This window comes from Stegodyphus dumicola, chromosome 3, assembly GCF_044657685.1.
Source record: "Stegodyphus dumicola isolate Sdum_Otavi_A_Nest chromosome 3, ASM4465768v1".
In the NCBI taxonomy this organism is placed as follows: domain Eukaryota; kingdom Metazoa; phylum Arthropoda; class Arachnida; order Araneae; family Eresidae; genus Stegodyphus; species Stegodyphus dumicola.
The window spans coordinates 268,285,040-268,310,189 of record NC_140770.1 but is presented as its reverse complement, the minus strand read 5'-3'; the positions used below and the strand labels follow the sequence as shown (position 1 = coordinate 268,310,189).

Below are 25,150 nucleotides of genomic sequence, written 5' to 3'. Positions count from 1 at the left end.
GCAAAATCACTTGAATTATCTCAGGATCCGGACGGTTTCCATACAAGAGTTTGAAGACGTGAATTTTTCTTAAAATAAAGGTGGAAAGATTTTCGATTCTTTGCTGATATATGCTGAAAAGTTCCGCTTCTAATTTCGCACGATCCCTTACGACAGGGAAGGCTTTTACTAGGGCAGTCTTGAAATTTTCGTAAGTATAGGTGGGACTTCCTGCTTGACCCAAGAGACTTCTGCCTATACATTTGAACCAATTAAGCGCTTGGCTCCTCAAAGCACTGGTAGCTAAGGTAACTTTCTGGAACTCGTGCACGGGATACATCATGAAGTGGTCCTCTAGTTTTTCCAAAAAACTGGTTACCGGTGAGTTTCCATTAAATGTTGCTTCTGGTTTCATCGCTGCGCGCATGGTCTGGACGATGTAACCAAATCCTTCTTGTGCGGCAGCTGGCATTTCTGGATTCTGAGCCGCTTCTGCAGGCAGCACAGGTTCTTCTTGAAACTCGGCCATGGTTATTCTTCTTCGTCGGGCGCCACTATCAGGTTCAGTGTTCCGCCTTACTTGCTTGGGGAACATTCAAGAACCTGACTCGGAACAGGGAGCTTACTAAAGCTATGTTCAATAAATGTGGGAAGTAGACAAGACACACAGGAAGGGTATACGAAACCCTGTATTTTTCTCTCTTTACAAAGATTTCCGGACTTCGGAATACATAGACCAACCACTTGTGATCTGAACGTAAGAATATAAAAATATTAACTAAACTCTAACTTAACTTTGGAATAATAAACAAGGGCCTACGTGGAAGATTGGCCATATATTAACAGGAAGCCGTATGTGTACAGAGCACTGTTAACACTACAATACGTTTAAAATTATCAAGAGGATTAAACCTCTGGCCTGGAAGGCAACCAACAACCGAGTAAAAACTGCTAAGGCAAGCGGCCTGTTCCTATTAACTCTTTCCTCTCTCTCGCTTGGCAAAAAGCCACAACATAAATACTTGGCGTTCGCCAGACAAATTTGCATAAATAAGTTAAAGCTTTTAATTCTGGCCGGAAGTAGAAAATAAGAAGTGATAGTAAAGATTTAAAATAAAATAAACGTTAGTAAAACTTAAGATCCTTACAAGGTCAGTTAAATTGTCCTACACTCAGGCAAGATAAAACTCCTCAAAAATAAAGCAACAGAAACAAAATTATCAGCCACGCCCTTTCTAGCTTCAAAATTTCTTTTTTCTGGGAGTATTATGTCTCTTTATTCCCAGAAGTCTATTTGTAAAGGCAGGCTTCTTTGGAAGAAACTTGTAAAAGTAAAATTCATTCAAAAGTCTATTCAGGTTTTTTCGGAAATCTTAAAAGCCATCAAAAAGTTGATTTTTTTAATTTATTTATTTACGTATTTTTTGGAAATGTTTTACTTGATAATTTGAACGAGAATGCTCTTGAATTATTCTGAATAATAATTCTTTTATGATTTTAAATAGTTACATGCAAGATATATTTTAATTTTATAGCAGTTTCAAATCCTTTTCCTTTCAATTCTTGTTTCCAATTGCAACTCCGTACCTGAATAAGTTTTCAGAATCGCGTTGAATATAAATGAGTTAGAAGATGTATTTAAGGAAGGTTCAGCTTACTTCGATAGAGAGTGCTAGGAGTCCTTAGTGGCATGTGTTTGCCTTCTGGTTAAGTCATTTTTGAAGCTGTTAGGCTCGGTCGTATTATACGTGCCTGTTGATATTCGCCAACTAGTTTAAATTAAGAGCCAACTACGTTAGATAATTGTGTCTAGATAAGTCTCGTTAGTTAATTTTAGTTTAGTTTCTTATTGCTTATTCTGAGTTTAAGCCCGAGTAGAGGCTTTCCTGTAAGCCCGAGAAGAGGCCAATTGTTACATTTATTTGAAGGAATAAAAGAGTATTTTAACCCTTCTCGAGTCTACGTTTTAGCTGTTTTGAACTCGGCGATAAGTCGCCGCGTAGGTCATTAGGTTCCTCGACGTTTTTTTCATAGACAAAGAGCGAGGAACACTACAACCAGATAATTAAATTTTGAAATTATGATAATGTAACTTATAGCTTAATGTAAGTATGATAACGTAAACTTATTAAAACGTTAATAGCTAGCAGGCTGTTTAATAGATACCGGGGATTAATCTTCCGCATACTTAAAAGATACAGTAAAGTGAACAAAATGCATTTAATTAAAATTAAGTATTAAAAACACTTTGCAACATTTATTCGAATGATCGCTTAACTTTCCTTTCCTTGAAAAAGCAAACAACATGATAATTAAATGTTATTATCATAGTAAGCAGATGTTGCTGTTTTCATTATGGGAAAATATGGTATTAGCTGAGAGGCAAAAAACTCAAGCTTTTGGAAAACAGGTAGTTCTTATCGCTTTACGTATACAGGATTATGCTTTTCACAAGAAACGTAAGTGGATCGGCCTTCGCTTTCCATCCGGCGACATATGTTCCAAGCCTTCTACATGGGTTTTCAATTAAAATATTTGCATACGGGAGTGAGCTGTTAAGGAGGTTTATATGGATAAAAAATCTTTTGTTTTGTCTTCCAAATCATGAACTGCATTCTTTACTATAGTTTCAGAAAAATGCATATTCGTTAATAATAGTTTAGTACTTTCAATGACAGCAATCTTCGTTTTCGTTTTTCACTTTTCAAATTATTGCCACTAAATATTATGTTTAAAGACATTATGTTTAAAGAAATTAAGTAAGGAAGAATATTCATGAATATATGTATGTTTCTCGTATTGTAAAAAAAAAAAAACAGTGGTAGCTAGAGACATCAAATTTTGAATAACGTACTCCTCTAGTCGAATATGGAATTGTAATTTGGAATTTGTTTTATTATCTATTTCATATTTTGTAAAACTTTAACGAAGACATGTATGTTTGTAAATGTATAATGTCTTTGCCGAAAGTCCTTTCCGAAAGTCCTTTCGCAAGGTTTGGTGGTAGGGGAGAGAGGTGGAAGACCACAATCTGGGCTTCTCTCCCTCAAAATTGGGGTGGAAGTAGAAGTCCAATCTTTTTGAAGCTCTGGCGTCCATTCTTCCATGAAATACATGGACAGGACGACGTTTTCTACTAAACATGAAATAAATGAAAACTCTTTTTTTATAAAAATACTAATTTGATAAATCTGAAATTATCCTTAAATTTATAGTGTGCAGAAAATTACAAACACGGGAATAGCATTTTGAATAATTTGCATAGACATTTTTTAAATTTTTTTTTTAAATTGTCTGCAAGCAAAAACTCACTACATCATTCTTCGGTGCTTCACGCTTTCATCTACTTAATTCCAGAAGTTTCGATCTGTCGCTTTAATGAAAGGAAATCCGGTGTACATGTCTGTAGTTAAAGTTCATTTGCACTCTAGCAGCTGAGGCTGACGGTTTAGTAAAACCAGCGAAATTGAAAATTTGCAAATATAACGCTGATTTTTGTTGTTTGACTTCTAAATTAATATAATGCCTGTGGTTAGTTTAATAGAAACAGTACTAAATAGCACGGTGATTAAATGGAAACCCTAACACATCTAGTTGTTTATTTTATTGCTGCTTATATTTATTCGTATTTATTAAGTATTCTGAGCATAACTTGGAACTTAACTTGGAATTCTTTCATTATTTCATCAAGCACTATTATACACTGCTCAAAACATTTAAAGGATATTGCGGTTTTAGGTAGATCTTGTGGCTGGGAAACTTTTTAGCTGATTGATACATGGTCGACAGACGTAGTAGGTTATAAGAGAATAAATTACACATGTTTGGCAGAAAAAAATGCATTTTATTGCGCATTTGTGTACAAAAGGAAAAATCGCAATTTGTGCATATGAGAAAAAAAGAATAAGAAAAGGTGTTTTCTTCAAAGGAAATCATTTTCAGTAGGCGGTATGGTTTCCACGGACGACCAGCAACGTTGAACACCTTTGAGGCATGGAGTCAATGAGGCTATTAATCACGAGTTGGGAGTAGTGTATATATGCCGGAGCTGGCGCAGAGCCATTTACCCTCCCATAAAAACAGTACCCACTTTTAGAAATGTAATGGCTCTGTTTCACCCATATAATTTTTTTAAAACAATGGCTCTCAAATCACCCATTAAATTTCCACCCACTTTTAGAAACAATGGTGTGAAAACCCTCCATTAAATTTCCACCCACTTTTAAAAACAATGGTGTGAAAACCCTCCATTAAAATCGAACCCACTTTTAGAAAACAATGGTGTCAAAACCACCCATAAAAAAACTGAACCCACTCTTAGGACGAACATGCAAAAGTCGCTGACACGGAAGGGTACCCCATTCGGCGAGCACCCCCTTTTTCTTTTAATAGTTCGAAAACTATTAAAAAAATGTATAATATATACCACCCATAGTTTACATTTGTTTATTTTTTTATTGCATAATGTCCTAAGGCCAAAGTATGAACACCATCCTCCAATATGTGTCGCTTGTCATCTTTTCCTGATAGGGCAATCTTATTCACTTGTATGGAATGAATCTCATGCTTTGTGCTCCTGATGAGATTCATGGTCCTGTACTGTACTTCCTGTGAGAACAAACAGCTTTTATAGTCCCCGAAAGATATCCTATTTTTCACTACACATTTCTTAACACCCTTAGACTTTTTAATTAGCTCTTTTTCAGTTTTACAAGCATACATCTTAGATCTTAAGCCAACGAACTCTTCCAAGATCTTCCCTGCATTTTCATCCTTCATCTTCCCCAATACCTTTTTATTGACTCGCGGTATTCCATACCTGTTACCTTCTGCATAGTCAGATGTATCAAAGTAGTCAATCATTCCTTTCATATCCTCATAAAAGTCCTCGGTCTGTATGTCATAGATGTAACTGTCAGTGTCCATGTACAATAGCTTGATATCGTCCCCGTATTTAGGCTTCATAAGATTATAATGGAAGTCGTACATCAGATGCTTCGATAGATCTAATATACTCATGCCGACGTATATTGGCTTATTAAAGATCACTTTCGTCTTGTTCATATGCACGGCGGCTAACCTTTCGTCGAAAATGGTCCTCCCCTTGAAGTTGGGCTTAGCAATGAGCTTCTCCGCTTTCTTGGGATCGCATACTAGTCTGATATCGAGTCGCTTCCTGATATTTTCCATCGTCTTGCCAAAGACCGAGTTGTTCATGAGTTTGAAGAAGTCTTTCTCAAAGTTATTGGTTGCCTTGGTCCTCATTTCAGTGTTCAGGTCTATGTATCTCTTCAACCAGGGAGACTGCTGAAACTCCAACACTTTGTGCACCTTTTTGAGCTTCATCCCCAACTGCAACAGTTGCTTCAAAACCCTGTAATGAACCACATAATGTTCTTTGTCATAGAGGGTCGTCAGTAGTTTTGGTTGTTTTGAGCCATCGGGCATCCTGCTCTCAGGTGCTAGAGGTAGGTCTGAATGGAGGTTGTGCAGATGGGCTGGGTACTGTAGGTCGCAATCGACGATGTATCCTGTGTCTGAGTCATCCGCTACTTGGGTCACATCTGACACAGTGCTCCACTTGAAGCCACCATGCGGTAGGTATTGACTCATGGCCCACCCGTAAAGGTTGTTGGCGTCAAGGTACATCAGGTAATTGGACTTCTTGTTCTCGTCATAGTCCTTCATGTACTTGTTGTTCGCCCTCCCATATCGGTTACAACACTGAGAGACACCTCCTCTGGTCCCCTTTTCTAGCATGAGTATCATGTCATAGTCTGTCAACAGCTCTAACTCGACCTCTGTGGTTTTGAGCATGGCATCCCAGGAGAGTCCAGGTGCGGTGAAGTACCATGCAGGATCCAACTTATAGGTCTTTAGACAGACATCTCGAAAGTGCTCCATGATGTCGGCAAGGATGAGTACATCAGTCTTCACATACAAATCGGAATATCCACCCAATGTCCTAATGTTGAAGGCCCTCCATACCCTTTTGGCGTGCTCGTAGTCCTCATCCTTTATGTGAGACTCATTCAATTGGTTGTAAAAGTCTTCTTGTGGGGGCAGCTTGGTCTCTTCGCATTTGTCCCACGAGTCCATGTAATCGTATGGATAGACGCCTTTTCGGGTGACGAGGTCTAGCTTGTCCTTGGGGAAGTACTTGGCTGTCTCCCTGAACTCCTTTACGTTCTTCGCAAGACTGTCTAGGCTAGCAGCCATGAACTTGAACGAGTCGACAAACCTCAACTTTATGCCAGGCAACTTTACTTTCTTCCCATCGCCTACATCTAACATCTTTGCCCCGACCTCCTTGCTGAATGAAATGTACCTCTCCTCGTTGTTCGGAATGACATCAATGTCTCCTTTCTCCCCACCGAGCTCCTTTATGAAGAGATGGGCGTCGTAGCCAGAGAGGTTGTGGATAAACACCGGAATGAACGAAGGCTCTTGGTGCTTTAGGTTGCAAAGGTTGTGAGCAGGCCCTCTGTAGTTCGATTCACATTTCGCCGGATCAAGAAGATGGTCATGATCTCTGACCTTTCGGAAGTCTGGTTCATCCTTGGGTGAATAGGGGGAGGGTTTCTTCCTGATGTCTCCGCCACAGATATGGCAAACATGGGTCCTTTGGAAGTGCTCTTCATCTTCGGTGGTCATTTTAATGGGTTGCTTCTTATCATAAATGTTCTTTATCGCTAGCGCCTCAGCCTTCACTGTATCAAAGAACAGTTTGGTGGCATTGGGTCCTCTGTACGTGATTGGTGCCTTGTAGTCTGCATGTTTATACTTGATGTAGACAGTGAAGCTCATAGGCTCGTGCTTTTGATACTTATGCAAGAAGGATGCGTCTTCATTGGGATGACAGCTGTTTATCTTGTTTGTCAAGCACTCGAAGTCTCCATACATCACAAAGGGTACTCGCAATGACCTTTGGTAGTTTTTGAACCTCAGAGATTCGTCTTCCTTAGGCATTACAATCTTTACTGGCGTGTTCTTCCTACAATCCGTCTCATGAACTTGAAGGTCCTCCTCAGAGTGATAAAATAACAGGCACCTTTCACAGGGATATACTCTTTTCTCATGTTTAGTTAATTGAGCACTTATTAATTTCGACATGTCTTTTATCCAACAGTAATGACTGTTTCCTTCTTTATTCCTTGTGTACAGCAAATTGACGTGTTTGTCTTCCTTATTTTTAGTGATTCTCAATGGGTAAATGTCATTACCTTCGTATGAGTATATGCTCACCGATATGTCATTCAACTTCTCGAACCTGTTAAATACTCTGTCTTCCATCTGCACTGGGAACTCAATGCCTTCGAACTTTAGCTCATTCTCATACGGTTTATATTTGGTGACTCTTTGGGCATCTTTTTCCATAGGGTGCAGTGCAGAGAGTATTGCCCACATGAAACACTTATTATCCTCATTTTGTACGTTTATGACGGCTTTTTTAGCTTTAATTCTTTTCGGTAAATCAATGTAGGATGAGCCTCTCAGTGGGTTGTATTTATTGATCCTCACCTCAAGGCTTTTAATTCTGGCAAGCGTCCAGCCTGAACCCCTTGCAACAAACTCCTCCATTTCTGTCAATAACTTTTGGATAACCGATCTGTAATAAGCTACCAAATCAGTTGACTCTAAGATGACTTCATTTGTTGTTTTAAAGTTCATCTCCATTTCTTCCCTCATTCCGTCTTCCCCTTTTTGATAGTCGCAGAGGAACTGGAAATTAACCTTGAGACCATGCAGTCTTTTCAGATGTTTAGCGATCAGACCCCGGACCTGTGATGAAACATCGTTCAGAAAGTCTTTGGGAAGCATCAGATTGTGTTCGTTTTGGATATCATACGTCTTCAAACGAGATTCATAGGCTGTCTCAACTTCATGGGGGGTATATAGCCTTCTCTCTCGTGAATCTGAAAACAGGTCGGAGTCAAATGCGAAGTGACGGTTAAACAATACGCTTTCTATGTATGCTATGATGTCCGCCTTCCTTCCTAGCTTGGAATAGCCCGCAATACCATGCGTTCGACAAAATTCACGGAGTTGGCTGATGGTCATGTGATGCAGCGCCTGCATATATTCAAAATCATCTCTGTGTTCCACCTGGGAGGTGGCTGCCTTCTTTGGTTTCTCCGCCTTCGAACCAGAGTCCCCCTTTTTCATATAGTTTTGGTGAGCTTTAGTTTGCACGTGTTTATTTATGCTTGATTCCTTGATTAACTTTTCGCAACACCTGATCTTACGCACTCTGGTCTTCTTTGGCATGCTGAACAAGTCATTGTGGAAAGGAAAAGTGGAAAGACCGTTATGATATTGAATGAGGGTGATCAGTTCCACTTTTTTAAGGTTCGAGTATCCTCGAATATTATGTTGCCGACAGTAGTCTTTCAACTGTCGGACGGTTTTCGATTCTAGATTCATTTTTGTCTTTCTATATACTAGAAACCTTTTCTTTAAATGCTTAAAATGTTGAAGGGGTACAATCAAATTTAAAAGCATTTAAAAGGAAGACTTGCTAAAATAAACATGGATATAGAGGAAGTGTTCGAAGTAATAAGAATGCTAGGTCTAGATATGAAAGTTTCTTCAGACAAAGGATCTGTAGGAACTGAATCTCAAGAATGTGGGCATAAATATGTGATTCAAAATGATGTTGGCTGGTACGTTTGCCAGGCATGTAGTGAAGAGCTGAGGTATGACCCCAATAAACCCCCTATCAAAATAGCAGATTTGTACCGTGGAAAGGCGCAGACAGCTAAGAAGGATAGTAGAATGAAGAACCTTTCTAAATGGTTAGATAAGAATAATCTTCTTTTCGATGATGCGCTAGGGGTTGATTTTTCATCCTTTATCAATAAATACGTTGAATTGTATCCGGACCGTAAAACCTTAATCAGCAAAGACTATATCTTATACCATATGTTACGGAAAAGAGGCTACGACATCCATATTTTGGGGCTTCCATTAAAGTTACCTAAACTCAAGAAGACGCTGATTCAGAATGAAGAAATCTGCAGAACTATCTTCGAAACATTAAACTGGAGTTTTTCCCCAATAAGTGAACGATAATTTTTAATAGCCTTTGTCAGCTATTAAAAATAAACTAAATCTTTCTTATCAATCCAGCTGGTCTCAGGATAACCTAACCATTTTACTAGATACTTGTTCCCTTTCTTTTTGATGACTTTTTCGATCATATACACATCGTCTTTCTTATCATACTTTACTAGTTCATTTTCATAAAAAGTGCCTTTAACTTCATCATTATTTAAATCCTTAACTCTATAAGTGATTGGGTCGGTTTCTAACACTTCAGAAATGACGAATATTTCTTCTGTAAAAGTTGCTTGATAACCCCTTCTGAAGGTAGACTTATATATTGATATTCTTACTTTATCTCCTACCTGGTATTTAGGTTTACGTATGACCTTTTCTTTAAACAAATTGTGGTAGACTTCACCACTGTTTTCTTCTAGACTGGCTTCAGCAGGTGTCATTCTGATACTTCTGTGGTATGAGTTGTTGTAATTCTTCACTAATTGATCCAATGCATCTATGTATCTTTTTGTATTGTTAGCTGCTAAATATTTTCTGATTTTGCCGTTTAAAGTTCTGTTGAACCGTTCCACTATGGAACACTTGATTTCGACGTTTTCAGTAGTAAACCAGTGAATATTATTCTCTTTAAACAGTCGCTGCGTCTCTTTGTTAATGAACTCGGTACCCTTGTCTGTCTGAATTTTTTGAGGAATTCTTTCCTTAAAGATCTTTTTAAACGCCATAGTGACTTCTTCTCCCGTTTTTCTGCGAACTGGTATAGCCCAACCATATTTGCTAAAAATGTCTATCACTGTTAGTAAGTAGATGTTGCCATCATTAGCACTTGATAGTGGCTTTAAGAATAACAAGTCTGCCTGCCATTGGTCGTCAATGTGTGATACGTAAGTTCTCCTTCTATTAAATTTACGGATAAGTGGTTTGTGTTTGGTGTAAACATCTTGCTGGTGTAAGAACTCTTCGACGTCCTTTCTGGGAACACGAGTCTTCCTCTGAAGCTCCTTGATGCCGCAATATCCAGTTTCAGGATCATAGTACACGTCTCTCAGTCTAGGGGTGTTCTGAGCTACCCCGTCAACTTTAAAAAAGAGCTTTTCTTTGATCCACACTCTTCACACATACCTTTCATAATAGGCCTTCCGTTGCTTGTTACCGAATTTTCAGCCTTTAGCGTACCTGTCTTCTTTTTACAGGCCAAGCAATATGTCACAATAGCACCTAGTCCAAAAACTCTTTTTGCTTTTATGATAGGTCGGATAACAGCCCTTGCTTGTTTTTCCCCGAGTGGATAAAAACCACTGTTTGGGTTTTCAATGGCGGCTAAATCCTTTAAAAGCTCTTCATCTGCAACATGTCTCTGTTTGGTGTCTTTTGTTTGACTGTATGATATGTCATGCTTCTTGCATGCTTTATCTACTCTGTTGACTCCTGGATCCCCCCTAGTCAATCTTTTAGAAAGCTTCGTAAAAGGTCCACAGTATTGATACCCAGGAAGATGCATTTCTGGTGGGTTGAGCTTGTCTTGCATCCAACCGACTAAATCTCCACCCTTCTTTTTCCAATCTTGCTTACTCATTTATTAAGAATGTAAAATTATTTTCCGTACCCGTTCAAGCCTTTCTCCTTCAAATATTTTTCCATGGGGAAGTACTTTAAGTCCTTAATAAATTCTTGCTCTTTAATCAATGCTTCCTCCTCCGAAATAGTCTTTGCTCTCAAGCCATTTAGTAAAGACTTATAAAACTTGTAGGCAAACTTGTATTCTTCTTTCCGTTCAGAGATATGCAAGGATTTATCAATAATCTCTATGACACTGGCCACGATGCTCAAGGATGCTAAGGGAAGCAGAGCGAAAGCAGTCAAACTCGAAGTACCAAACAGAAACTTCGCAACTGTCAGAGACAGACTAACATCACTGTAGAATTTGTAACTCTTCCTGTATACGTACAACCACGACTCTAATTTTTGTTCCATGCTTTATTTAAAGAATCAAAACATTTTCTATACCTCATCTCAGGGTTCACTAAATCAAGCATGAAAAAATCATGAGGTTTCGTGACACACTTTTTGTACATACTATTGAACTCCTCGCTGGTGAGACTACCATCGATTTCCCGCAGGATTTGTTTAACCTCTCTTGGCTGGAGTCGGAAGAAGATAAAGTAGTTACAGTTCTTGCGTATGTTGATGGGTGTTGAGTAATATGATTGCGATATATAGATGATGGAGGCATTTTTCTTTCTACCTCTTATGAATAGGTCCTCAATGACTTTTTGCTTCTTTTCAGTCACACAGTCATCGAATACCACTAGATTCTTAATGTTAGGATCAAGGTCATCCACTGTAATAAAATCGCCCAACTCTGACGTGAATAATGTATCCTTCTTGAACTTGTGAAACATTTTTAGAAACCTTTCTTTATCAACCTTCTTAATTTTTTTAAGGTTATGAATATCATCTTCCTCTATATCATTAAACTGCGTGTATGTTTCTTGTAGAGATGAATACTTGGGCTCGAAGATGTCTTTAGCACATACGTAGAGATTGTCAAACTTCAACCAATCGTAGATGAAGTTAAGAAGCAAGTTCGTCTTACCACACCCTGAAGGTCCGGTGATTAAAAGTCTGAAGGGATGTTTGGGTAGCAAAGGATGCTGATCAGCATATGCAAACTCTTCAGGTTGCGTGTAATTCTTTATTCGAATCATATCTTTATTTAAGGTGAAAATATTTGCTTTAAGGCAAAAAATATTTACTTTAAGGCAAAAACATTTACTTTAAGGCAAAACTTTATTTGCTAAGTAATAAAGATGAATCAATTAGAAAAGGAACGCATTGAAAAGATAAAGGGGCAGATACTAGCCCAAAAAAGATTGGGTGAGTTACAAAAAGATCTTAGAAGAAAAAACGAGCAGCAGCTTCAAGAAAAATTAGGTGTTCGAGAAATGTTAACAGAGTTTCATAAGCCTGTGACAGAAGAGATGACTAAGCAGGAAGTATCTAGAAACAAACACCTTAAAGCTGTTCAGGATGCAATACAGGAAATATCCTCTCCATCGTTAGAGTCCACAACAATTCCAGAATTGGATTATGGAATAAAAGATTTGGAGCGCAGGATTTATAATTTAAACTTAAATAAGGATATCGACGAGTCTTTCATTCGGGAAGAGGGTTTTGAACTACCATCGGAATTAGTGAACAAAAGTGAGGGCGAGCTGAATGAAATCATAAAACGCGCCAACGACAGAAATAAAGAATTCGGAACTAGAAAAGGGCCTATGAAAAAAGAATGGAAGAACAGTGCAGAAGATAATGAAGATAGGAAAAACTATTTAAGAAAAGAGTTGGACAAGTTCGACTACAAAATTCAAATGATGAGGAACTATACAAAAGCACTCAAAACACTCAGGGATGGAAATTATTATTCAGGCGAGGGTATCGATAGGGTGGAGCTGCTTTCGCGACTGACGGATAAAAGATGTGGAGGGAATAAAAGTAAAACGCTCTACAATAAAATCGTTACTCTGTTGGATGCGCTTTTGAAAAAGGGTGAGCTAACTAATGATTTTGTAAAAAGCTACTACGCAAAGTTTTTGAGCTAACTAAAATTTTCTCTACATATAATAAATGAGTAACTACATTAAAACAAAAGTGCATCTGACTGATCATCAGATCAACAAGTTAAAGACTGCACACAAGAAAAAAGAGGAGGTCACTCTACAGATCAATACCTCCAAGGCGCCAAATCATGATCTATATCTTACACAAACACAGATCGAGCAACTAAAGAAGGGCAAACGCATAAAGATCAGCAAAACACAACTGGAGACAAATGGTGGATTCTTGCCTTTTCTTCTTCCCATTCTTACTACTTTAGCTACCGGTGCTCTTTCGGGGGCAGCTGGATGGGGAGCCAAAAAGATTATGGATAAAGTAAGCGGATCCGGTTGCGGGGGAAAGAAAAAAAGGGGAAAGGCGTTCTACAAAACTGGGAATCTCGAACAAAATGATTGAGGAATGCATGAATGGTGAGAGAGGATTTCGTGGCGTCTTCACATCAGACTTGCTACCCAAAAAGATGAGAAAGTTTGAAAGTGGAATTATTAATTTAGACTTGTCGACAGGGCCTGGAACACATTGGGTGGCTTACTACAACGATCCAAAAAATAATTTTGTAGAATATTTTGATTCATTCGGAGACTACAAATATAAAGGTACTACTTTAAAGGATGACACTATCCCGGCAAACATATTTCATTACCTGAGAACATCAAGCAAAGAAGTTCGGTACAATTCAAGCTTCCTGCAGAAACCCACATCTGAGCGTTGTGGCTACTTCAGTATGACATACATAAAAAAGAGAAATAGAGGACACCCTCCTTGGGACATCTTATACTCCCTAACTCAAGAACCAAGTGATCATAATGAGAAGAAAGTGCTACTTTAATGAAACATGTGTGTTATTTTAATAGGTAAAAGCCCATTAAAATAAAAAAAAATAAAATGCTTATAATAAAATGACTCTGCTTATATTAAACTCAAAAGACTACCCGAAGTCAGAAGACTTTACTGTCGAATACGCTACGCCTCTGAGAATCAAGAGGGTTGCTTTGCAATCATTTTCCTTATGGGTTTCATGGTACAACATTTGCAAGGCCTATGAGAACAACATGCTTTCATTCTATGATGGAAGCCTTTGGTATGATCTAACTATTCCGGATGGAAATTATACTCTGGGGGAGCTAAACGATTACATGATGCAGTACTTCAAGGACGAAAGTCCTCCCATACAGTTTGGCGTGATATTCGCTCGACAGAGATTTGTGATAAAACTGAAAGAACACTACAAGCTTGATTTATCAAAGAGTAAGCTTCATGAGATTTTAGGATTTGAACCAAAGATTTACGAAGAAGTGAAACAAGAAGCCAAGTATGTGGCTAATATTTCTCGAAGCATCGATGATATTCATATCCATTGTGATATAATAGAGGGAGCTTATTTGAACCAATTTGCATCAGAAGTTATCCATTCTTTCACACCGGCTCAAGAGCCAGGCAGTTTGCTCTCTAAAGATTTTGACAGACCTATCTTTTTTAAGACAAAGAGTAACCACATATATAGGATCAGGATGCGTCTGACCAATCAGGATGGTGAACCTATTGAGCTCAATAATCAAAGGGTACTTTACAGGTTGCTGGTGGAGTGAAGAAAATTTTTGTACTTACAATAAATGAACAGACATAGACTTTACGGAGCAAGCAAGAGGATACAAGGGCGAGGTTTCTTTGGGAGAAAGCTTTTGAACCTAGCTAAGAAAGAGGTTGAACAAGAGGTGCAGCAAGCAGTGAATAGTAAATTGGAGTCAATCCTTAATAAAACGATTAAAAGAGGCACAGGTTTAAAAGTAGTGAACGAAGCTAAATTAGAAGCTATCCTTGGAAAGAATATGAAGCGAAAATAATTTTACTGCATATAATAAAGAAAGACGTCATCAGAGATATAGAAAGTTTTGAGTATAGAGAAATCAAAGAAACGCACAACACTCAAGATACGAGTGAAGATGCCACGTATAACTTTCACATACTCGATACAAACGCTAAAATTCTCTACTCCAAAGGATATATTCACCAAGAACTCAGAGTCCTAAAAGCAAATGGAGATTCTGTAGGGGAAGAGAACGTGACATTGGTGAATGGTGGAGGTTTACTCAGGAGAAGTATCATGACCATCGGTGCCTATGAGATAGATTCAGATGTGCATGACACATCCTTGATGTTACAGGTTATGGGTTTAATTAACTTCACACCTGATTATGCAACTTCGGAAGCGACCAATATGTTTTACTATATAGATACCTCCGATTCTACCGAGAGAGGATCGTTCAAGTTTAACGGTGCCCTTACCGACGCTACAACAATGACAAATTTTTTCACTAACTTAAGAGTGAATGATGACCATAACGAAGGTTTTACCAAAAGATGGATGTATACCCGAGATAGTCAGTCTGTGCACATATTTATACCGCTCAAATACATTTTCGGCTTCCTCAATGATTATGAAAAAGTCATTACAGGCTTTGATGTAAAATTTCAGTTTCAAAGAAACAGTCATAGGAACATGTTGTATACAAATGTACCTAATCCTAAATATAAAGTACAAGTCAAGAAACTTTCGCTTTGGCTACCTTATGTTAAATTCAATTCTTCTGTTGATGGTCAGTTTACAAAACTGATTCTGTCGGACCAATCCATCGACATTAACTGGAGGCAACCTAGAGTAGTCAAGTCCAACATTTTAGAAAATAGCAGCGGATCATGCAACATACCCGCCACTACTGATGAAGTGATGAGCCTTTACGTTGTGCCCCAATATGATAAAAGAAACGAAAACTTTTCTCAAAACAACATGCTGTTCGATAACTTAAACATGATTGATTGCTGGCTTATGGTCAATAACGTGAGGGTGCCAAACATCAATTATACTATGGACTTTGAGAAAAAAGATTATTCGAGACTCTACGCCGCTCTCTTAGATGCAGGGCTTAACAATATCACTTCCGAAGCCGGATGTCTGATCAACTATGAAACCTTTAGAAGTCTCTATCCAATCATATGCTTCAACTTATCTTTTCACGAGCCGTACGTAAATGTTAGCAACCTGATGATTGAATTTCACTGGAGACTGAAGAGCAGCCCTGATGATAAGTATGTATTTTACTTTGTTTTGAATGAGAGAAAGAGATGCAAACTCAATATGGCAGAAAAGAAGATCATAGTGTTGAATACTTTAAGGATGTAATATTTAGAGATTATTTTTAGATTTTAATAGATTGTAATCTATTAAAAACTTATTTATATAATAATAAAGATGGCTTGGTATCCTTTTGGAATATACTATCCCAGAAAAGCGGTGGGTCTTCGCGGTCCACCTGGAATAGGGTTTAAACTCACAAACGATGGGAATTATGATATGGAATACAAGGTGCTGAAAAACTGTAAAGATCCAGTAGACGCCAACGATGTCACCACGAAGTCCTTCGTTTCCGGAGAATTGGAGGATTTAAAGCTGGAAATTAGGACACTTTATGATGTTATGACCAACAGAATAGAGGAATTAAAGCTGGAAGCTAGGAGAAGTAATGATGCTATGGTAAACAGCTTTAAAAATTATTCGTCAGAGACTTCGAAGAAGCTTAAAAGCTTGGAAATAGGATTCAAGCATACTGAAGAAAAATTACAGGAATATACTCAAAGTGTTTATATATGCGCAGATCCTCCTGAAAGCGGGTACAGCAGCTCAAAATTTCAGAAGGTGACATTTACTTCGTTCAGTAATAATTTACTGAATGGAGCACTCATGACATTGAATGAAAGTGTAAAGGCTAAAATAACCTTCTTCGCACTCATAGATAATAATGGTACTTATCTTGAAAGTGTGGTTGAAGCTCAAATTTTTAACGGTAATAAGATGCTGCGGGAGTTCAATTATAACACCGAACAGGTATCATTTATAAACTATATTAAGAAAGATAAAGAGATACAAGTATTCGTTAAGACTAAGGACCTAAAACCTTATGTATACTTGAAAGTAGAAATTCTTTTGTGTTTATAATAAATGGCTGACGTAAATTGGAACGATATTTCGAAGACCGGTTTGTTGGAAGGACAAATCAGGGCATTACAACAGAATATAAGTTGGTCGCTCGTGAGTCGATACTCGACTCTTTCGGAGGAGTTCATCGAAGAATTCTCAAATCAGGTGAACTGGAAGGTCATTTGTCAGTATCAGACGTTATCAGAACCATTTATAGAAAAACATGAAGGTTTAGTTGAATGGTATGAAATCTCCAAATACCAGAAATTGTCGGAACCCTTCATGGACAAATATGCCTATAGTTTAGACTGGGAACAAGCTTGCAGGTACCAAAAGATGACAGAACCTTTCCTCGATAAACATATAACAAAAGTGCATTGGATAACAGTTTCCCACTACCAAGTACTGAGCATAGACTTCATGCGGAAGCACAAAGACTATATCGATATGGTTCTTATCTCTTCCCAACAAACACTCACTGAAGATTTCATGAGGGAATTCGCAGAACAGCTGGAATGGGAACGAATTGTCAGATATCAAACCTTTAGCGAAGAGTTTATCTTAGAACACCAGGATAAGATAGACTTTTGTCATCTGATGACTTATAAACACCATTTACTATCGAATGCCTTTTACGAGATGCACTATAAAAAACTGATTTGCATCCTTCTAACTAACATATGCAACAGAAATTTATATAGATATAGCAGCGAAAATGAACCTTAAACCTAGTAATTTTTAATGCTGTGTAGCATTAAAAATAAAATAACTACCCGCAATTTGTTATGATCGTGTTTCCGTTTTCAACGTCCCGCGTGGGGAAAAAAAAAATCGAAGCGAACGCTGATGAAATGACCTTGGAGTGAAACGTGTTCCTAGCTTGAGGAAATGATAAGTGCTTTTTTTTATTCTATCGTATACGTCACGACCTTGACTGCGTCTAAATGCGTAGTATTAGAAAGTGACAACAGATGGCAGCACCTCACAAAACATGTTTGATATGTTACATTTATAAGACAGTTAGCAATTATTGAATACGGGTACCCTGGCTGAACGGTTAGCGCGCAGGACTACTAACATCAAAGTCCCAAGTTCAAACCCCGACCTCTCCCGGATTGATGTCATTCAATCCGGATTGATGGTCTTAACCTAGCCAAAAAGACATGTCAGCTTACTCTCGCCGTTGAACCAATAGAGTAGCATTCACCGTTATTCCAGCTTACTCTCGCCGTTGAACCAATAGAGTAGCATTCACCGTTATTCATAAGTGGGATCCCCGACGCTAAAGCGTCAGAGTCTTACAGTGTATGTCCTCTATGTTGTCCTATATATGTTGTATATATGTCCTATATATGTTGTATATATGTATGTCCTATATATGTTGTGTGAGAGGTGGCCTGTGAGCCCTGTGAGTCCAGTCAGACCACAACTCCAGGTGAAGGGCGCTGCGCCCTCCACTGAGAAAAAGTTGGAGGGCGCTGCGCCCTCCAACCTCTACATTGGGAAAAAGTATGATAGCTTATCTTATCATGATGGTAAGGCCGTCTATATTTACTGTGTATGTGCGTGTTGTAATGGCTGTTCGCTCAAAGTTTAGTCCAATGGGGGAGAGTGTCCGCGGGGTCCTTCGGTCATGCTTGCGGGGCCTTCCTGGCTTTGTTCTCGGTACCTCGGCGAGCGAGTCCTTGATATCGTTGGTGAGTGTCATCATAGTTAATTACTACAGCTTATGAATATACTGATCTCAGAGTCATTTCAAACGAAGGTTTCGTAAAATTTCGAGGGGTCTGATGAAACCTAGTGAATATTAAAAACATTTAAAGAGATGGATTCTATATGTAAAGATGGCAAATATTTATGACTTATTCGGTGATATTAGAGCTTTATATAGCTCAGGTAATAACAGCAGAATGTGCGGCCTTGCTAGAATATGTCAGCATTTACTGACTGCTGTTGAAGAAGAAACAGATATGAATAATAATTATCCTGAAATTCATTCGCTAATTTTAAAATATATTATTCAAATGTATCAAATACTACACGAAGAAAAGAATAGTAAGGTACAGAATATGGGTTATGACACTCTATCAAAAATGACCAGATTTCTTTTGTGTAACTAAGCCTACTTTATTTTTTAATGACTCTAAAACCATTAAAAAAAAAGTTATTGCTCAAATTTAAACATGTTTCCAGGTTGGGCTTTCCCGACATCTTTACTTCCTAAATAAACAAAATAAAGAGGTTTAATGCCATTGAGCTTTAAATAATCAGATGCTTTGTTATCACATCGCTTCGGTAAAGATACAACACACTCAGGTAAATGGACTATTATTTTTTTACCATACTTTGTGTTTATTTCTCTAATTTCTGTAACCGGATACTTTTCATTGATATTAAGTTCGCTCATTTTCTTGAACTCATTGAGAGAACTAAATGTGTTTAATTCTTGTAACAATTCCATCTTTACATATAGAATCCATCTCTTTAAATGCTTTTATTATTCACTAGGTATTATTAATCAATTACCCATTGTCTCTCCTTTGACGCTCTAGAAGCCATACATAAAGGTGCACTGATGGTATAAATTAATACCCTCACTAAATATACCATGCCAGTGGATTATGTGGGGGACGAATGTCCCCTTGCAAAAGAAGCATGCGATGAAGAGGAAAAGTGGCGTTTGTAAAAGCGGCGTTTTGGAAAAGTGGGTGGAAATTTAATGGGTGATTTGAGAGCCATTGTTTTAAAAAATTATATGGGTGAAACAGAGCCATTACATTTCTAAAAGTGGGTACTGTTTTTATGGGAGGGTAAATGGCTCTGCGCCAGCTCCGGCATATATACACTACTGTTGGGGTATTCTGTCTCACTCTTCCAGAAGAGCTCTTTCCAGTTCTTGGAGAGTTTGTGGGGGTGGTTGGCGGCCAGCAACTCGTCTTCCTAGAGCGTCCCAAACGTTCTCTATTGGATTCATGTCTGAAGAACACGCTGGCCATTCCATTCGTACGATTCCTTCCTCGAAAAGAAAATCCTCCACCAGGTTAGTACGATGTGGCCTGCAGTTATCGTCCATTAAAATGAAGTCATCTCCGATTGCTGCAGCGTAAGGGACTACAATAGGTCTGAGGATCTCATCCCTATATCGGCGACCAGTCAGAGGTCCATCTCGAATGATGTAGAAGTCTGTGAGCCCGTCAATGGAGATGCCACCATACACCAACACTCTCCCGCTGCCAAATCTGACACTTTCGTGCACGAACGCAGGATTATTCCTACTGATGAAAGCCACGGTCCCTCCAGATGAAAATACACCTATTATCAGGATGAACAGAAAAACGGGACTCGTCAGAAAAAAGAACATTGCTCCATTCATTTCTCCTCCAGTTCACATGCTCTGTTGCCCACTCCCTGCGGTCGCGACGATGCCTTGATGTTAGTCTAACACATACCATCGGTCGGCGAGCATACAGACCTACACCATGGAGCCGGTTTCGGACAGTCTGAGTTGAAACCGTGGTGCCAGTAGCCGAGCGAAGGTGTTGTTGGAGAAGAGTAGCATTCATATTTCGGCGTCTCCGAGCCGTTACCACTAAATAACGATCTTCATTGGGCGTTGTTGCCCGTCTACGACCTTACCCTGGTCTTCGGCCTGCACTTCCAGTTTCCAAAAAAACGGTTCCAGATCTTGGAAATCACACTTTGTGACACTCCAATGGCTTGCGCTACTTCGGCTTGAGTTTGGTCCCCTTCTAACTTATGAACAACTCTCCAAGCTTCTGAATCGGTTAAATGACTTCACTGAGACATCGTACTCATCGAAGCAAAGCAGTCACTGAATGCCGATCATGCTTGTCTTCATTGTCTTTTATTCTGTTGAAAGTCAAATTTCATTCGCTGCCTCTGAAGCGACGTTTTTGACGTCGAACTCAAAATTAGCATACTCCACAGTTTGAAAATCAGAAAAATTTGAATTTGTGATTCTCTTCTTCCATTTTCGGCAAAAAAAGTTTCGCTTATATGTTTATTTTATATAAAACTTGCAATATCCTTTAATTGTTTTGAGTTTTACGGGATCACAACCGTCAAGCCAACTCGAGTTTTGGATTATCAAGGAACTGGCAAGAGCAGGCTAATACATCGTCTGCTGAAAATTATTATAACCCCAAAGTTCCCAAGTTCTTCCGTAGAAGAGCTCAGAAGTTCTTAGTAGAGCGTGTTCTGCCTTCGGGCCACGCCGTTGCTTTAGGTCTATCTTCGGCCGTAGTACGTACCTGTTAGTATGATGAGCCGATGAGGTTTAATTGCGGGCCAACTCGGTTACTTATTTTTGTACGGTTTTGTCTGAAGTTTAGCTTGTTAGAATTAGTTTAGTTTCATATTTTCTATCTTAAGTTAAAGCCTAAGTGGAGGCTTTCCTGTAAGCCCAAGAAAGGACATCTATTGGAACTTTTATGAGTGAATAAAAGAATATTTTAACCCTTCTTTGGACTTATAGTTGTGAGAAGACCAGCGAAGTGTTGCGAGACATTTCATTAAAGTTCTAGTAGCCAAGGACACGTTAATCAACTAGAACTTTATAACCCCTTCAACTTAGGAAAAATCTAACCTGTACAGATAAGGGACTAAATACAAGGAGGTTAGAATAGAAGGAGGGAAGGTTCAACTCAAACGGTGAAGCTTGGCGGCCATCTTCCTGTTATCACCGTGACTTGTGCAAGGAAGTCTGTCATTGCAAAATTTTTTTCTTTTCTTTTTGAAGCATGTCAGCTTGTATTGCATATGGATGCACAAATAGATTCTCGAAAAAAAATCCGGGCATTATTTTTCACACGTAAGTATTAATTTTCTTTTTTTATGTAATACGACAACTATGTCAAAAAATATCACAATGTCATGTGGTTTTCTTTCCAGATGTGAAAAAAAAGTACTTAAAATAGGTTGTTTAATAATTAAATACATTTTAATGTTTCTGTTTATAGCTGGTATCTTCGTTCCTTAAGATACAATGCTATATGGTAGGATTTAAATTGTATAATTTGAACGTTTTAGTTAATTCGTTTTATAACTTTCATGAAAAGTAAGAAATCAATTGTTACTATTTTTATTAATTGTAAAGGTGTTAAATAAAGCAATGCTTTTCTTTATATATTAATTATTATTCATTTTTTTAAGTTAAGATAAACTGTTCTGTTGTTAAAAATGTTTTGCATAAACTTACAAATTTCTGGGCAGTATAGTGATAAAATTAAGTAAAATATTTACACAATTGAACATGTGGAAAGATGTATCCAAAAACTTATATAGGTGTATTTCTGTAATTCAACTTAATTAAAGGCTGTTTCTTTGAGATTAATAAATATGAAATACGCATAAACTGAAATCAATGAATTCACATAAATCTGTTTTATTTTATTAAGATTTATTTTCTAACCTAAGCAAATTCGTGAAATATGCAGAAACATAATTTTTTAAAGGCTTTAATGTTATGCGCATGCATTTAGATTTCGAACTATTTCTTAAGAATTTGCTGTACATAGTAAATTATGGATATCATCTTTATTACTTTAAAACAAAAATTCAACAATAGCGAGGGATTTCATTATGAATTTAACATATTTTTACTGGAAAATAAATGCACGGAACAGCTTAGAAACACGTACATGTCACTGCCGTAATGCAATGTTTTGAAGTCACAAACATGGACGCCGCTTGTTCGGCGGAGTTTCATTCCCCGATAGTGGAGGAAACTGCGAACCCTCCCTCCTTCTATTCTAACCTCCTTGACTAAATATAGTTCGACCGCCTCACCCGTGACCATGAGCGCAAACACGCATGCGCCATTCGGACCGAATTATTCTCCTAATAGTGTGGGGACTTTCTTTCCCTCCAGCATAGCCATGGAGGTAGGAAAGGCAGGAGGGGCCATTCCGCGCTAGAAGTGAAGCAACGTTTTGAAGCTTGGGTCACCAGACGGGGTGTTCTTTGTTTACATTCAGAAGCTCGCTTGACAAGATTCTGATAGTATTTCGACGCACGACAGTTCCATAGAAATCGAAAAAGGGACACTCTCGCATGAAAGAAACCTTCATAGTGTAATGGAGAATAGCAATTTGTATAGTTTACTGACATTTACGCAAAAATCACATCTTGGTTATTTTTCGATAACTAACAACAGCGATTTTGATTATGAATTTGTTTTATAAAATTCTAAGCTGTTGCACTACAAAAATATAGATTTTAAGAAAATTGCTAAAAGAGATCTGCCAAAATTTATTTTCTAGAAGATTTGAAAAGTTTGAAACTTGATGGCTAAATGTAAATATAAAATTATGTATGTTAAAATATTTGTAATTAGGCTCATAGGTCAGATTAAGTTTTTATTAAATAGAGTAACGCATGCAAGGGCTATCTGCCTAAAGAGAGAGATGCCATCGTGGAGGAATTTTGAAGAAAAACTGACATTTGAGTGGGTATTAAAAATAATACTTATAATTTTCATTCAAATTATATTCATATATATTTTTTATGTAAAACTTTCGGGTGTATGCTAAATTAGTGTAAATTACTTTACACGAAAAATATAGTGAATGCACAGAAATTAAAGATTTGCACATGCCGGAAATGATAAATAGGAAATATGTATGGGTATTTATGCATGTGCTTGCAAAAAGCATGTATCTGCCTTTGACAAAATACTTAAATATTCATTAAATTATTTATAAATGTATTTGAAATGAAGAATTTATTCACTTATAAACAACTGTGAAAGGGCTATCTGCCTGTGAATCTGTGAAGAAATCTAATGATTAAATGTATCTAATTTATAATGATTATAAATGTTATCTAAATATATAATAACCTTAATATTGAATTGTAAACATAAATTGAAATCCTGTTGACAAATACGTTATAAAACTATTTAAGCAAGAATTGTTCGTATTGGAAAGCAATCTGTTAAAAGGTATTGTAAAGCAAATGCTATGAGATGCGCACTTAAGAACGTAATAAAGAGTTTTGGAATATGTATTGTTGAAATGAAGGGTAAAAAAAAATTTGATAAGTATAATTAAAAGAATTATTCCCTTTACATTTTATAATAACTCAGTTACAAGTTTTAAATAATACTTAAAAAAAAAAAAAAAAAAAAAAAACTTATTTTATTCCCTTTTAGAAATGTTCAGAGAAAGTCAAATACTATTTAATACCTATTTAATTATTAGGAATTAGCGAAATACTTATTTAAAGTATTTCGCTAATTCCTAATAATTCTCTAATTTAAAATGAACCGAATAGAGCATTAATTATAAATTGACTTACATTTTTCGATTTAAAAGAAGCCAAAAATTCATGTCATATTTAAGAAAGTATTTTAGGAAGAAGCTCTATAAATAGAAAAGAAATAATGCATAATTTTAATATTAATAATACAATAAACTTTGATCTTAATTTTTGTACCTTAACCGAATAAAATCTAATTACCTTAATTCTTTTTTTCTAATGTAATTAACGAAAACTTATGAAAATATTTCATTCAAATTAAACCATTCTGAGAAAACTGTCCTGTGAAAAGTATAGCATTTAATTCCGTTCAGAATGAAATGTTGTTTAAAAATATGTTGTTTTCACATACTTAGGACTCTGAAGTGTTGTAGAAAAAGAAAATATATACATTTATATGTATATTTGCGACATAATTACAAAATATTTACACCCGAACGCGTCAAATCCCATAGAACTCAATGGTAAATTACCCAATGTTTTGGTCACCACGTAGGGATCGCCGGTGCTTCAGAGCAGGGTACGGAGAAACTTGTTTAGGGCGACTCCATCTTACTTCCTACCTCCATGAGCATAGCTCTTTAAGGAGAAGAGAAGACCTTTCACGTCGCAGCAAGTAATACCGTCCCTTTTGGGCGAGTCTATGTGTTTTGGCAGAATGCCAACCAGGATTGCGCTTGAGACTGTCGAACTATACTTGCTTTCATTATAGTTTATTTTATAATATACGCAGCATTTCACAAAATTAATGGAGTACTAATGCCTTTCATAGTGAGATACATCCATACGAGCGCACGTACGTACAGACGTCACGAAAAAAAAAAAAACTCTTTTAAATCCATTTTACAGGCAGTTTTGGATACAAGAGTCCTTTCTTGTGTCCGTACGTACAGACGTCATGCGAAAAAATCGTCCAAATGGATTCGGGAATGGTCAAAATGGATATTTTTCTTAACATATGATACCTGAAATTTTTCGCGCTTGAACTACTTACTTCCTTTACCATAAAACAGGTTTAAGCTAAGCAGGCTACGATATGCATACTCTTCAGGAATTATAACCATGTGGGGGGGGGGATCGTGTTGGATGGGGTTATAAAAGAGTCCTTGATAGTGTAACAATAATTTATTAGCAGGTTTAAGTTGCACACGAACATCACATTTAATTTTAAAAATATTACAGAGCAGGCGTCTGATACAACCAAACAGGTTAATCACTTTCACTTAGCCTTTACTAAAG

The 25,150-nt window shown here is 37.4% G+C and overlaps 1 long non-coding RNA gene across 1 annotated transcript in view; it reads right to left on the bottom strand.

Annotated features, from left to right (window-relative positions):
* Positions 1-24,593, bottom strand: part of LOC118199105 (uncharacterized) — a 55,258-nt gene extending 30,665 nt beyond the window's left edge. The window contains exon 1 of the long non-coding RNA XR_015040455.1: positions 24,385-24,593. This is a non-coding gene — a long non-coding RNA (uncharacterized LOC118199105). The remainder of the gene's footprint in view (positions 1-24,384) is intronic.
* Between the last annotated feature and the right edge of the window lie 557 nt (positions 24,594-25,150).